This window comes from Lepisosteus oculatus, chromosome 14 (assembly GCF_040954835.1).
Source record: "Lepisosteus oculatus isolate fLepOcu1 chromosome 14, fLepOcu1.hap2, whole genome shotgun sequence".
NCBI classification, from domain to species: Eukaryota; Metazoa; Chordata; class Actinopteri; order Semionotiformes; family Lepisosteidae; genus Lepisosteus; species Lepisosteus oculatus.
Genome location: NC_090709.1, coordinates 48,444,742 through 48,460,965, shown reverse-complemented (window position 1 = coordinate 48,460,965; position 16,224 = coordinate 48,444,742). Strand labels below are relative to the sequence as shown.

The following is a 16,224-nucleotide window of genomic DNA, read 5'->3' as shown; positions in this document are numbered from 1 at the left end:
CTGTGGTGCAGCCACAGAGAAGCTATTCAGGCAGGCTGATTTAAAGATGTTTTCTTTTGATAAGGGACAGCTCCCAAATGGGGATGCATTTAGCTACGTCTGGCTATCATGATCAATGGGCATCCATTGGCGCCTATCTGTCTAGGGAGTGCCAGATGGACATCTGGACTGCATTCCTAAGTGTCAGGAGTAAGTGACTCATATCTCACCTTGATCAACCAATCAGGGACTGGTAGGGCCGAGAAACCCACGTGGGTCTCTGATGCCCATGAAACTTTAAGCCAATAAACGAGCTGAAGTTCCTCCAGGTAAAAACAGGCAACACAGAGCTCCAAGACTATTCTAAAGGGAATTCAAAGGAGAATTCCAGGGCTGTGAGACAATTCCAGGGTGGGACGGCCCAGGAGCAGAAAGGCTCCCAAGGGCAGAACATTCTTGCAGCGCGCCTCCTGACCATCCTGAGACTCAGCCTGGACAACCACGGAACGGCCAGTGTGTCCGAGTGCCAGAACTTTGCTTTGTTCTAAGAGTCGAGAGCGGAGGTTGTCAGAGAGTAACCAAACGATCCACCCGAGGTTAGCACCAGCAGCAGGCCTCGTGAACAGGTTGGAACTGTGGACAGCTGAATCACTATTCAGAACTAGCGCTTCATCAGGAACGAACTGGTCTTCTTCCTGACCTGCTGGGACCCACAGTCATCTTTTCTCCTGTGCACAAACTTCGCTAGTTTCAGCCAAAACTAACTAGCCGGTCTTCAGAGAGCATCAGCAGCGCAACGTCGTGTGATCCACTGTCCCAGCCTGAGGAACAGACAGTCAGCCCGTCTCTCAATAATAATAATACGGTGTGTGATCTCCTGTCCCAACCTGAGGAACAGACAGGAGTGAGCCAGTCTCTCAATAATAATAATACAGTGTGTGACTTCCTTTCCCAGCCTGAGGAAAAGACAGTGAGCCTGTCTCTCAATAATAATAATACAGTGTGTGATCTCCTGTCCCAGCCTGAGGAGCAGACAGCGAGCCTGTCTCTCAATAATAATAATACAGTGTGTCATTTCCTGCCCCAGCCAGAGGAACAGACAGTGAACATGTCTCTCAACAATAATATAAATAAACTGTGTGATCTCCTGTCCCAGCCTGTGGAACAGACAGTGAGCCTGTAACTCAATAATAATAAATCAGTTTTTGATCTCCTGTCCCAGCCTGGGGAACAGACACTAAACCTGTCTCTCAATAATAATAATCCAGTGTGTGATCTCCTGTCTTAGCCTGAGGAACAGACAGTGATCCTGTCTCTCAATAATAATAATCCAGTGTGGAATATCCTGTCCCAGTCTGAGGAACAGACAGTGATCATGTCTCTCAACAATAATATTAATAAACTGTGTGATCTCCTGTCCCTGTCTGAGGAACAGACAGTGAGCCTGTATCTCAATAATAATAATAATACATTGTGTGATCTCCTGTCCCAGCCTGGGGAACAGACAGTGAGCCTGTCTCTCAATAATAATAATACAGTGTGTGATCTTCTGTCCCAGTCTGGGGAATTAAAGGTGAGCCTATCTCTCAGTAATAATAATATAGTGTGTGATCCACAGTCCCATCTTGAGGAACAGACAGGAGTGAGCCAGTCTCTCAATAATAATAAAGCAGATTATCATCTCCTGTCCCAGCCTAAGGAACAGTCAAGAAAGAGCAAGTCTCTCGATAATAATAATACAGTGTGTGATCTCCTGTCCAAATCTGAGGAACAGACAGTGAGCCTGTCTCTCAATAATAATAATACAGTTTTTGATCTCCTGTCCCAGCATGAGGAACACTGAGCCTGTCTCTCATTACTAATAATACAGTGTGTCATTTCCTGCCAAAGCCAGAGGAACAGACAGTGAGCATGTCTCTCAACAATAATATTAATAAACCGTGTGATCTCCTGTCCCAGTCGGAGGAACAGACAGTGAACCTATCTCTCAATAATAATAATACAGAGTGTGATCTCCTGTCCCAGCATGAGGAACAGACAGCGAGCCTGTCTCTCAATAATAATAATAATAAAGTGTGATCTCCTGTCCCAGCCTGAGGAACAGTGAGCCTGTCTATCAATAATAATAATACAGTGTGTGATCTCCTGTCCCAGCCTGAGGAACAGACAGTGAACCTGTCTCTCAATAATAATAATAATACAGTGTGTGACCTCCTGTCCCAGCCTGAGGAAGAGACAGTGAGCCTGTCTCTCAATAAAAATAATACAGTGTGTGATCTCCTGTCCCAGCATGAGGAACAGACAGTGAGCTTGTCTCTCAATAATAATACAGTGCGTGATCTTCTGTCCCAGTCTGGGGAATAGAAAGTGAGCCTGTCTCTCAGTTATAATAATATAGTATGTGATCTCCTGTCCCAACCTGAGGAACAGACAGGAGTGAGCCAGTCTCTCAATAATAATAAAGCAGATTATGATCTCCTGTCCCAGCCTAAGGAACAGTCAGGAAAGAGCAGGTCTCTCGATAATAATAATACAGTGTGTGATCTCCTGTCCCAGCCTGAGGAACAGACAGTGAACCTGTCTCTCAATAATAATAATACAGTGTATGACTTCCTGTCCTAGCCTGAGGAACAGACAGTGAGCCTGTCTCTCAATAATAATAATACAGTGTGATCTACTGTCCCAGCCTGAGGAACAGTGAGCCTGTCTCTCAATAATATTAATACAATGTGTGATCTCCTGTCCCAGCGTGAGGAACAGACAGTGAGGCTGTCTCTCAATAATAATAATAATACAGTGTGTGACTTCCTGTCCTAGCCTGAGGAACAGACAGTGAGTCTGTCTCTCAATAATAATAATACAGTGTGTGACCTCCTCTCCCAGCCAGAGGAACAGTGAGCTTGTCTCTCAATAATAATAATACAGTGTGATCTCCTGTCCCAGCCTGAGGAACAGTGAGCCTGTCTCTCAATAATAAAAATACAGTGTGTGATCTCCTGTCCCAGCCTGAGGAACAGATAGTTTGCCTGTCTCTCAATAATAATAATACAGTGTGTGACCTCTTCTCCCAGCCTGGGGAACAGTGAGCCAGACTCTCAATAATAATAATACAGTGTGATCTCCTGTCCCAGCCTGAGGAACAGTGAGCTTGTCTCTCAATAATAATAATGCAGTGTGTGATCTCCTTTCCCAGCATTAGGAATAGACAGTGAACCTCTCTCTCAGTAATAAAAATACATACAGTGAGCCTCTCTCTCAATAATAATAATTCAGTATGTCATCTCCTGTCCCACCCTGAGGAACAGTGAGCCTGTCTCTCAATAATAAAAATACAGTGTGTGATCTCCTGTCCCAGCTTGAGGAACAGACAGTGAGCCTGTCTCTCAATAATAATAATAATAATAATAATAATAATAATAATAATAATAATACAGTTGTAGTGTGCTCTCACGAGGCACCAGTTCTGTAGGGTTTGGGCATTTACTGGGACAATTATTAATTGTAGCAGTAAATAATAAAATTATTCTTTTAATGGCCTTAGAATCCAACCATGCGATATAACTCAAACAACGCATACACACAGGTACTAATACACGAGGAAATATTTATTAATAAAATATTTATACATAAAATATGCATGTAAACCTAACAGATCTTATCGAGAGGGTTATCAGAATACAAAAGGTATATATTCAATCAGTTACGAAGAGTTACATATATCAAGAGGACATACGTTCAGTATATCATTCATTTAGACCGTTTCGTAAATGAACTTGGTTATAACTTCTACATTAGATACTCAAAACAAGTACGTAACTCTTAGGAATTAAATTGATATCAACTGGTTGGAATAACAATTGAATTCTCGAGCTGTGATGCAGTGCAGTTGAATGCTCATCCAATCTCTGGGGATGTAGATATCCTGCAGGCTCTCTGGCTCCGTGCCAGGCTGTGCTGTGTGGCTTGCGACGGTGCGCTGCTGATGCTCACTGACCGGCTAGTTAGTGTTGGCTTTAACTAGCAAAGTTTGTGCACAGGAGAAAAGATGAGTGTGGGTCCCAGCAGATGAGGAAGAATACCGGTTCGTTCCTGATGAAGCGCTAGTTCTGAATAGTGATTCAGCTGTCCACAGTTCTGACCTTTTCACCAGGCCTGCTGCTGGTGCTAACCTCGTGTGGATCCTCTGGTTACTCTCTGGTAACCTCCGCTCTAGACTCTTAGAATAGAGGAAAGTTCTGGCACTCGGACACACTGGCCGTTCCGTGGTTGTCCGGGCTGAGTCTCAGGATGGTCAGGAGGCGCGCTGCGAGAATGTCCTGCCCTTGGGAGCCTTTCTGCGCCTGGGCTGTCCTGCCCTGGAACTGTCTCGCACCCCTGGAGTTCTCCTTTGAATAGTTCTGTGTTGCCTGTTTTTACCTGGAGGAACTTCAGCTTGTTCATTGGCTGAAAGTTTCGTTGGCATCAGAGACCCACGTGGGTTACTCGGCCCTACCAGTCCCTGATTGGTTGATCAAGGTGAGATATGAGTCACTTACTCCTGACACTTAGGAATGCAGTCCAGATGTCCATCTGGCACTCCCTAGACAGATAGGCGCCAATGGATGACCATTGATCATGATAGCCAGTCTTAGCTAAGTGCATCCCCATTTGGGAGCTGTCCCTTATCAATAGAAAACATCTTTAAATCAGCCTGCATGAATAGCTTCACATTGGCTGCACTACATAGATGAACAGAGAGATGGGGCCTCATTTGGAAAAGCACAGCAACACTTAATTCTGTCTTATTAACAAGCATTGCCGCTACAAGTGAAAGACTGAAGTGAAATAGAGTGGGGACGAAGGCAGTGAAGAGAGAGAACGTGGGAAGAAGAGAAAAACGCAAGGGAAAAAAGCAGCGTCGTAAAAGAGGTGACGGAGCTGTCCTCTCTATAAGAAAGGTGCCATTGAGCCCTGCTCTCGCTTACGGTCACACCCCCTTGAGCAGGCCCTCTGACGTCACAGGGGCCGTGGTCAGCGTGAGAGCAGGAAGAAGGAGAGGAATAGAGCATTTGTTTGTCTCAAGTAAGACTTTGTTTTTTGTGGTTTTTTGTGAATTTTTGGTTGATTTTTGAAGCCCTCCCCTTCAGCCTAGCGCTGTTTGGGGAGGGGAGAGACTTTTGGTTTTTTGTTGTTGCTTTTTTGTTGCTTTCTGAGTCCTGTTTGTGTTTTAATGGAAGGAAAAAACATGGAGGCAGAAAATGTTATTGTAGTGGAGGAGGAGAGTGGTGTAGGAAAGAGAAGGATGAGGAATTCGGATCGACCCCCCCGGCGGGTTTTTGCAAGGGCGCATACTGTTGTGGTGGATGTGAGCTGTGTGGAGAAACCATCTGCGGGTGCTATTATCGCAGCGGTGCATGGCGTCTGTGGGGAGGGCTCTCTTTTTGCCTGCCGCCCCCAGACGCCAAAAGAGTTTGAACTGACTCTGTACTCAAAAGAACACGCGGACCCTGCCGCAGGCTGGAGCAGAAGGAGGTAGTGGTTTCCTTCCTCCACCTCCCGGCATATATCTCAGACGAGACTATCAAGGAGAAGCTGAGTAGCTGGGGGGTGAGAGTGATTTCGGACATCAGGATGCGCCACTGCCCTGGGACCACCATTGCTGATGGCATGTAGCCTCGTTGCCATACAGCACCCGCTTCGCCACGGCAGAGGGGGACCAGTACTTCAGGGTCCTCCACGACCAGCAACAAAGGGTGTGTCATGTCTGCCTGGACTCGGAGCACATTGCCAAGGACTGCCCCGAGTTCCTCTGCTATGAGTGCAGACAGCCCGGCCACCGCGCCAGGAACTGCACCGCTGCCAAGTGCCCGGACTGCCTCCATGCGCTCATGAGCTGCAACTGCGAGCCGGAGCCGGAAGATCCAGCCGGAGCAGGAGCAGCTGCCCGCAACGCCGAGGGGGTTGAAGATGGACTACGAGTGGCCGCTGCAGCTGAGCATGGAGAGGCCAGCAATGCCCCAGCCGGTGATGGGGGAGAGGCAGAGGGAGGCCCCTCCAATCCTGGGTATAGCGCAGCAGAAAGGAGCCGGGGACCAGCCAGCATCTCCACCAGCAGGGGCGCCCCGTTGCCCTAACAATCCTGCTGCATCCCACTCTGTGCCGCAAGAGAAGCAGAGGGAGGTTGCTCCACAACATGCGGCGGTGCAGCGTGGTGCAGCTGAGATCCTACGGGCACCACCACCACCAGAGGCAGCCCCTCAGCGTACCAGTGGGCTTTTGACACCCCAGCCTGTGCAGGGAGAGAGGCAGAGGGAGGAGGCGACGGCACCAGCACCACCACCACCATCACCGTCAGCGGTTTTCCAGCTTACCAGTGAGCCAGCAGGGCCCTCTTCTGGGTCCAGGCATGAGAAGCCTGCTGGGGTCAGCAAAGGCGCTGCTGTGAGGCGTGTGACCAAGCGGCAGCGGCAACGGCGAAAAGACCCTGGCAAGGTGGACATAGGCCCAGACGAAAAGACGCCCGAGGACCCAGAGGAGCCTGAGGGGAAGCGCCCAGTTGCCCTGCAGCGGCCACAAGACACCGGCCTGCCAGGTGAGGGAGCCTCTTCAATACTCGGTCAGGCACCGTTGGCAGAGACTGAGGAAGGGGAGTTGGATATGGTCGTGGGAGGAGAGGTAGGGGAAGTGGTGGAAGTAGGAATGGAGGATGGGTGTCTGGAGATGGATGGGGCAGGGACGGAGGAGGGGTATTACAGGGCATGAAGATGGAGGGGGAAGGGGAGGTGGTGGAGATGGATGGGGTGGAGAAGGAGGACAGGGAGGAGGGGGAGGGGAGTGGGCAAGCCGGGGTACAACCGCCTGGGCCCTCGAAGGCTGGGATCCAGTGGCACCACGTCAGGCCTCAGCCCAACCTGAAGCCCAGTTCAAGAGTTGTCCGCAGACCCATCCCTGATGTCTCTGCGGTGGCAGAGACAGGAGGTGGGGAGGAAGCGGCAAGTGTTGGCAATGAGAATGTGGCAGAAAGGGCGGGGGAACTGTCGCGCGGGCCGGAGAATTAATTTCACTCTTATGGCCATATGCGTGATGGCAACTTTCGCCTCTTTAAACGCCAACGGGCTGAGGGACTGAGCAAAGCTGGGGGCAGTGTTAGCTCTGCTGGGGCAGACGGATGTTGTCTGCCTCCAGGAGACCTTCTGGGACGAGGAGTGTGTCCGGAAGGTGCGAGCACAGTGGGACGGGGAGCTGTTTTACAGCAACACCTCCAGCCTGTGCAGGAGGGGGGTGGCTGTGCTGGTGAGGAGGGGAGTGTACGATAGCGTAAGGCTCCTGCACCGCGACACGTAGGGCCAGCTCCTGCAGGTCTGTCTTGGGTTTCCTGGACAGTCCGTGCTGCTGAGCAACATCTACGCCCCCAATGGGGAAGCTGAGCGGCTCGCCTTCTTCAAGCAGCTGGAGGCGAGCTGCTTTCAGCAGCCAGGGCTGGTCGTCGGAGATTTTAACTGTGCACTGAGTGCGCTCGATGTCGCGGTTGGGATGACCTTTAAGAGCAGTGCTGCTCGCAGCTTCCTGGAGCGCAGTGCGGAAGCTCACTGGTTCATGGATGCGTGGCGTCAGGCTTAGTGTGCGCGGAGGGACTTTTCTCGGCGGCAGGTCGTTGAAGGTGTCTTGAGACAGAGCCGGATCGACCTGTTGCAGGGGCACATGAGTCTCTTCCCGTGCCTGAGCCAGATGCGCTATGTGTTCATGACCCTGAGCGACCATGCTGTGCTTCACTTTTCTCTAGCAGGGGCACAGGAGGACCGGTGCCCCGGCCTCTGGTGCTTTAATAAGGCGCTCCTGGGGAGGCTTCATTCTGTCAGGGCATAGAAGACCTTATCCGGCAGCAGCTGCAGTGTCCCCTGTATAGGTCAGAAAAGCTGGTCTGGTGGGATAATCTCAAGTACGCCATCAAAGAGTTCAGTATCTAGTATGGCCTGTCCCGGGGGCGGGAGAAGGCCAGGCGGGAGAGACAGCTTCGGGCTCGGATCACCTCAGAGCTCGGGCTCCTGGCAGATCACGGCGGGGGCTGCGAGCTCTTGCTGGAGCTGAGGGGTGAGCTGCAAGCCCTGGAGGAGGAGACGTGGAGAGGAGCCAGGGTGCGCAGCAGAGCCCAGTATCTGGCCGAGGGCGAGAAGAGCACGAGGTTCTTTTTCGGCCTGGAGCAGGAGAGGCAGCGCAGCTCCTTCATCGAGGAGCTGGTGGGAGAGGACGGTGTGAGGCTCTCTGCCCCCGAGGCCGTTAGGAATGAGGTGTTTTCTTTTTATAGCGCCTTGTTCCGGTCCGAATGGGTGGATGAGCAGCAGACCCAGGCCATGCTGGCTTGGGTGAGTACCCGCCTGTCACAGAGCGATCGTGAGCTCTGTGACAGTGCGCTGAGCTTGGAGGAAGTGCTTGAAGCACTTCGGGGCTCGTTTCCTAACAAGAGCCCTGGGTGGGACGGGCTCTCCTCCAAGCTCTACAGACACTTTCAGCAGTCCCTGGGGCCCCTCCTTCTGGAGGTGTTCCAGGAGATTGCCAGGACCGGCGCTCTGACCCCATCTATGAGAAGGGGGGTGATCTCTCTTGTCTACAAAAAGCAGGGGGATCCCTCCCTTTTGAAAAACTTGCACCCGATCAGTCTGTTGAACACAGACTATAAGATACTAACTCGTGTTCTCTCCCTCAGGCTCGGGAAGGTTCTGCCCAGGATCCTGTCGCCTTCGCAGACCTACTGCGTCAAGTGGAGAGACATCGCGGACACGGTGTGCTCCATCAGAGATGTTGTGGACCTTATGCGGGAGCAGCCGAGGGGTGGATACGTCCTGAAACTGGACCAGGAGAAGGCCTTCGACAGGGTGGAGCATTCCTTCCTGTTTGAGGTCTTGAAGAGCTTTGGCTTCGGCGAGGCCTTCATCTCCTGGGTGAGGCTCGTGTACAAGGGGATCGTGAGCTGTGTCAAGGTGAATGGTTCCCTCACGAGCTTCTTTCCAGTGACCTTGCCTGGGGGCACCGCCACCTCGTTGATCTACCAATATGCTGACGACACCAGACTGACGTTGGCAGAGGTGGCGGAGATCTCGGCCATTTTGGAGGTGGTGCAGGCCTACTGCGCTGCCTCGGGCGCCAAGGTAAACTTGGAGAAGTCTGAGGTCATGCCGGTGGGGAGGGCAGACCTTGCCCCGCTCTTCGGTTACCCTTTCAGGGTTGAGACGGGTCACCTGAAGGTCCTTGGCGTCTACATTAACGCTGATGAGCAGGCCACTGGGCTTCTCCTGTGGAAGGAGAAGCTCATTAAGATGAGGGCAAATTAAATCGGTGGAGACACAGGTCCCTGACCCTAAAGGGAAGGGTCCTGCTCGTTAACACACTGTGCCTGTCCCTCTTGTGGTACCCACTGTCTGTGATGCCTCTTCCTGAACGGGTAGAGAATGAGATTAGGCAACTGGTGGTGGGATTCGTGTGGGAGGGGAAGCCTCCGCGGGTCACTCATGACACCCTCATTGGGAAAATCTCCAGGGGTGGGCTGAAGCTGTGTGATGTAGGCCTGAAGCTGAAAAGCTTTAGGCTGAAAGTAGTGAAGAAGTTCCTTGACCTGGATAATGTCAGCATTTGGAAGATTGGTATGGGAAGCTACCTCGAGACTTGCGGGGGCTTGGGGCAGGAGACTCTCCTGGTGAGGCTGACTCCGGGGTTGATAAAACATCTGCCCTCCTTTTACAGGGAGGTCCTGCTGGCGAGGGGGTAGTTCATGTCCCAGCATGTCTCCTACACGCCGGAGACCCGGGCCCAGATTCTGGAACAGCCTCTGTTCCTCGACCCCCTGCTGGTGTCTCGATGGAACAGGCAGCTCTACGAGGCTGGCATATCCAAGGTCAAGGATCTTCTTTATGAAGTAAAGGACGGATTTCTGCCCACCCAGGCTATTGTCGATGCTGTGCGAGAGGTCGACGATGAGCTGCCTGTCAGTAAGATCCGTCAGGATTACGAGCAGCTCAAACTCGGTCTCCCGGACAGTTGGCTGGAGAAGCTCCATCTACAAGACGGGGCAGCAGGCCCGGCCTGGCCGGAGCTGAGGGTGAAGTGGGGGGACCGTGGGGTGGACCTCCTGGGGTTCACCACCAGCATGTTCTACAGGCTGATGGTGGCGAAACGCTTCAGAGTGCCGGTCTCAGAGGTGTTCTGGGGTAAGATCTTCCCCCAGCTCGAGCCAGGGCGTACTTGACGGATCTGCTGGATGGCCTGTTTCGCTCTGTTCGAGGAGCTGTTCTTGACGGGGTGCCCTGGAAAGAGCTGTTCCTCTTTGGGTACCGCGGGTCTGAGAGGGGGGTTAACGCCATTTTAGTGAACCTCCTCCTCAGCCTAACGAGGACAGCTGTCTGGGAGAGGAGGAACCTCATGATGTACAATGGCCTGAAGCCAGACCTTGTCAGGCTGTACATTGCCAGGGTGAAGGACTGCTTCTCTCTCAGTCTGGCCTACTGCAGGGCTGAGAGGCGGATGGCCGACTTTCGCAGGATCTTCTTAAAAAATAACATCTTTGTGGACCTGCGGGAGGAAGGCCTGTACTTCCAGCTCTGAGATGGGGGTGTCTTTGAACAAAAGACACACACGGCTCCACCCTTTTCCACCCCTGAATAGCATTGGCGAGTTGAATAGCATTCAATTCACATCGAATAGCATTGGCCCCTGAATAGCCCCTGAATAGCATTGGCGAAGCTCAGCACTGGGCCACTGGGCATGATTTCCCACCGTTTCCATAGTGTAGTTGTTATCACGTTAGCCTCACATGTGGAATGTCCCCAGTTCAAAACAGAGCAGCTTTTTTTGTTGCCACGCACACTGTTTGGGGATTCGCCTAGTGCTGTGATCGAACAGACCCACTCACCTCTTAGTGTGGTGGGATCTGCACAGTGCATGTCGCAGCGCTTTCTGCTTTCACTTCAATGTGCTTCCTGATGTTGAGTCGTGTGCTGTGCAGAGGCTCTGAAAGCGAGAGCAATGAAGAAGTGCACAGCGCTGTGAAAGAAAACACAGAGAAGTGAAAGGTAGTCCTTTCTCTAAGACCGGGGTAAAGTTAGCTTGAAGTTCAAAAACGATTTTGGCACACCTGTAGTGCTTTTGCGAAATCTCTTAGAGTTACAAAAACACTTGCTTTGTGTATAAAATGCATTGTGAATGCTTTCTCAGCCTTCACTTTGCCATTTTTATGACTTTTTTTTACCACGCTCAAATATTGTTTTGTCCATATCGTCACAATGGAAGCACAGAACGTCTTCAAACCAAATGCATTTTAAAGACCACAACTTGTGGAAATTTCCACATTCTCTACATCAAACTTTCAGTGAGCTAATTTCGTTTTTCATCGATGCGTAATTACGCACTAACTGGAACCCGGGGGACCGCTGTGTGCACATGTTCACAATGCGAGAAATACTGTTCAATACGGCTTCATGCGAAAAACCCCTATATGAGCTTAGGAAGCAGAACAGTGCAGTCTCCAATTACCCAGACTGTAAGATGACAAGATGAGTTGATGGAAAGAGCACAAACGTTCAGCTCATACAATAGGCAATGAAGATCCCAGCGTCGTCATCGCACTTGAAAGGACTGCCTTGCAGACCAAGGGCAGTGGGCGGTGCCCGGTAAGAGGGGCAGAGGCGGTAAGCCATGATGCTGAGAAGCATGAAGCGAGGGGGATTAGCTCAAATGGTAGAGTGCTCGCTTAGCATGCGAGAGGTAGCGGGATCGATGCCCGCATCCTCCAGGTCTGAGTTTGGCTCTCCGGAAGCCTGGTGCTCTCGTTTAGCCTCTGCGACTTCTGACAGGTGCTCCTCCGTTGCGGAGAGAATGTCCTTCAGTTGTCAAGCGTTTAAGGGTCACACCTCCTTCCCAACCTCAGTCTGCACTGAGTGCATCTCTGGCATTTTCTCGTCCAATTTGTCAGCTTAGCAAGTGAAAAGTATATCCGAGTGAAAACAGTGCTGATAATACTCTCACGAATTGTTAGAAGACGTGCTTTTGATCATCGATTGCTTAACAATCACATTCGTTCGACTTGAGCCATCAAGCTCGTAGTTTTCCTTCAAATCTTGAAAGCTCTCAGTGAGAACATCATAGGCTGCAGGACGCCCCGTAACTTGATTACTTCAACAGAAAGAAGAGCAGACAGCTCCACAAATATGCGAGGCGCAGAGAGCGCAAGGCGAGCCGCACACGTTTCGGTGGCTGAGAGAGGGCAGTTTTTGCTTCTGCATTTCCCAAGTAAGGACGCATGACAACAAGCGATCGCGGTGCTCATCTACGACACAGTGGTGATGAGTTTTCAGTACGTGTTCTTTTGAACGAGCAATGAGGTTGCCGCCTTGGACAGCTGACTGCACGCTCTCATTGTGCCACGTGATGAGAATTCACCAGGCTCGTTCAGTCATTAGTCACATTCCATCGTTTGCCATAAGCAGACGCTGCGAAGTGATGTGGATATCAGTTCCCAGTCTTGTGGAAGAGCAGGAAAAGAGCACACGAGGGCTCGTCCGGGAGTTGAACCCGGGACCTCTTGCACCCTAAGCGAGAATCATACCACTAGACCAACAAGCCACAGCAGCACTTTCCATTTCAATCTGTCAGTGAGTTTGAGGATGGGGCGAGGCGCCATTCGCTCGTCCAGTCAGACCTTCATCAATAAGTCAAGAAAGCTGCAATTACACGACTGCCTTGCAGACGAAGGGCAGTGAACTGTGCCCGGTAAGAGGGGAACAAGCGGCACTAGGTGACGCCGAGGCATAAGTCCCAGCGAGGGGGGTTGGCTTGTATGGTACAGCACTTGCTCTGCATGTGGGAGATAGCAGGATCAATTCCCGCATCCTCCAGGTATGTGCTTAGAGCTTGATGTGCTGAAAGGTATCCTTTAGCCTGTGGTCCCGCCTTACATGGAGAGCATCGTGCAGCTGTCAAGCATTTCGCAGCCACGCCCCCTTTTCATCTTCTCTCTGGCTTAAGCGTCACTCCGCCCCTCTCTCTTGACATTTCATGTCAGCATGTCAGAAGTCCGAGTGACATTTTTAATGGCTGAGTGAGGGCACGATGCTGAAGCAGAGAGGCCACTTCAGCCACAGAGACTTGTGCTAGGTGAGATCTGAAAGACGGACTCGCAACAGAAACAGACCAAAAATGTATCGGTGAGATCAAAAGGCAAATGCAACATTCAGCAGAGGGCGTCTAAAGATTAGGGAACGGGCGACTGAAATCCATGTGAGGCAAACTTTCCGGTGTGTGTACTGCAGCTGGGCTTGTTGGCATAATTGGTAGTGCGTCAGTCTCGTCATCTGAAGGGCCTGAGTTTGATCCTCACACGGGGCAGGGCTGCTTCCTCTCTTGCTCTTTTCAAACACTTGCGGCAACTGTTCGCTCATAACCACGTCTGGAATGCGTGACCTTTACACGGGCGAGAAGCAACGCCGCATCCCTTTTCTAAAGAACATTCACATTCAGAAATAAGTCAAGAAATTTGCCATTACTTTCGCTCGCACTGCTGTCAGCCTGCCCATGTTGCCAAAGAAAGATTCACTCGGCGTCAACATGACAGAACAGCGATCACTTGAAAACAATGTTCCACACTCCGTAAGCAAGAACTTCAGTGTTTGCAGTCACCCGATATGCCGATAGTCAAAGGAGCGCAAAACACGAAGCGTCAAAAGACAAGATGAGTTGATGGAAAGAGCGTTGAATTGATGAGCACAAAAGTTCAGCTCGTACAATAGGCAACGAAGGTCTCAGCGTCGTCATCGCACTTGAAAGGACTGCCTTGCAGACCAAGGGCAGTGGGCGGTGCCCGGTAAGAGGGGCAGAGGCGGTAAGACATGATGCCGAGATGCATGATGCGAGGGGGATTAGCTCAAATGGTAGAGCGCTCGCTTAGCATGCAAGAGGTAGCGGGATCGATGCCCGCATCCTCCAGGTCTGAGTTTGGATCTCCGGAAGCCCGGTGCTCTTGTTTAGCTTCTGCGACTTCTGACAGGTGCTCCTCCGTTGCGGAGAGAATGTCCTTCAATTGTCAAGCGTTGAAGGGCCACACCTCCTTCCCAACCTCAGTCTGCACTGAGTGCGTCTCCGGCATTTTCTCGTCCAATTTGTCAGCTTAGCAAGTGAAAAGTATATCCGAGTGAAAACAGTGCTGATAATACTCTCACGAATTGTTAGAAGACGTGCTTTTGATCATCGATTGCTTAACAATCACATTCGTTCGACTTGAGCCATCAAGCTCGTAGTTTTCCTTCAAATCTTGAAAGCTCTCAGTGAGAACATCATAGGCTGCAGGACGCCCCGTAACTTGATTACTTCAACAGAAAGAAGAGCAGACAGCTCGACAAATATGTGAGGCGCAGAGAGCGCAAGGCGAGCCGCACACGTTTCGGTGGCTGAGAGAGGGCAGTTTTTGCTTCTGCATTTCCCAAGTAAGGACGCATGACAACAAGCGATCGCGGTGCTCATCTACGACACAGTGGTGATGAGTTTTCAGTACGTGTTCTTTTGAACGAGCAATGAGGTTGCCGCCTTGGACAGCTGACTGCACGCTCTCATTGTGCCACGTGATGAGAATTCACCAGGCTCGTTCAGTCATTAGTCACATTCCATCGTTTGCCATAAGCAGACGCTGCGAAGTGATGTGGATATCAGTTCCCAGTCTTGTGGAAGAGGAGGAAAAGAGCACACGAGGGCTCGTCCGGGAGTTGAACCCGGGACCTCTCGCACCCTAAGCGAGAATCATACCACTAGACCAACGAGCCACAGCAGCACTTTCCATTTCAATCTGTCAGCGAGCTTGAGGATGGGGAGAGGCGCCATTCGCTCGTCCAGTCAGACCTTCATCAATAAGTCAAGAAAGCTGCAATTACACGACTGCCTTGCAGACGAAGGGCAGTGAACTGTGCCCGGTAAGAGGGGAACAAGCGGCACTAGGTGACGCCGAGGCATAAGTCCCAGCAAGGGGGGTTGGCTTGTATGGTACAGCGCTTGCTTTGCATGTGGGAGATAGCAGGATCAATTCCCGCATCCTCCAGGTGTGTGCTTAGAGCTTGATGTGCCAAAAGGTGTCCTTTAGCCTGTGGTCCCGCCTTATATGGAGAGCATCGTGCAGCTGTCAAGCATTTCGCAGCCACGCCCCCTTTTCATCTTCTCTCTGGCTTAAGCGTCACTCCGCCCCTCTCTCTTGACATTTCATGTCAGCATGTCAGAAGTCCGAGTGACATTTTTAATGGCTGAGTGAGGGCACGATGCTGAAGCAGAGAGGCCACTTCAGCCACAGAGACTTGTGCTAGGTGAGATCTGAAAGACGGACTCGCAACAGAAACAGACCAAAAATGTATCGGTGAGATCAAAAGGCAAATGCAACATTCAGCAGAGGGCGTCTAAAGATTAGGGAACGGGCGACTGAAATCCATGTGAGGCAAACTTTCCGGTGTGTGTACTGCAGCTGGGCTTGTTGGCGTAATTGGTAGTGCGTCAGTCTCGTCATCTGAAGGGCCTGAGTTTGATCCTCACACGGGGCAGGGCTGCTTCCTCTCTTGCTCTTTTCAAACACTTGCGGCAACTGTTCGCTCATAACCACGTCTGGAATGCGTGACCTTTACACGGGCGAGAAGCAACGCCGCATCCCTTTTCTAAAGAACATTCACATTCAGAAATAAGTCAAGAAATTTGCCATTACTTTCGCTCGCACTGCTGTCAGCCTGCCCATGTTGCCAAAGAAAGATTCACTCGGCGTCAACATGACAGAACAGCGATCACTTGAAAACAATGTTCCACACTCCGTAAGCAAGAACTTCAGTGTTTGCAGTCACCCGATATGCCGATAGTCAAAGGAGCGCAAAACACGAAGCGTCAAAAGACAAGATGAGTTGATGGAAAGAGCGTTGAATTGATGAGCACAAAAGTTCAGCTCGTACAATAGGCAACGAAGGTCCCGGCGTTGTCATCGCATTTGAAAGGACTGCCTTGCAGACTAAGGGCAGTTGGAGGTTGCTGTTTTGAGACGGAGGCATTGGGATGGTGGGCCGAGATCTATTCTTCTTAAGGAATTCTTCATCGTGAAAGATCGGTCCACAGGTCATCCAAAGAACTCAGGGAATCATGTGCTACTGAATGAAGTGAAGTGCTGAAACACATGACATGCCCCCTTGATCTCACATGCTGCAACATGCACAGCTACCGTCCACACCAGGCAGTGGGGCTTCAGCAGAATTTGCTACGCCA

General features: G+C 51.1%; 3 non-coding genes across 3 annotated transcripts; 1 reads left to right on the top strand and 2 right to left on the bottom strand.

Moving 5' to 3' along the window:
- Positions 1-11,667: 11,667 nt before the first annotated feature.
- trnaa-agc (transfer RNA alanine (anticodon AGC)) lies at positions 11,668-11,740 on the top strand. The gene has a single exon. It is a non-coding gene; the product is annotated as a tRNA-Ala (tRNA).
- A 758-nt stretch (positions 11,741-12,498) lies between these two features.
- On the bottom strand, positions 12,499-12,570 carry trnap-agg (transfer RNA proline (anticodon AGG)). Its single transcript has one exon. It is a non-coding gene; the product is annotated as a tRNA-Pro (tRNA).
- A 2,117-nt stretch (positions 12,571-14,687) lies between these two features.
- Positions 14,688-14,759, bottom strand: trnap-agg (transfer RNA proline (anticodon AGG)). Its single transcript has one exon. It is a non-coding gene; the product is annotated as a tRNA-Pro (tRNA).
- Between the last annotated feature and the right edge of the window lie 1,465 nt (positions 14,760-16,224).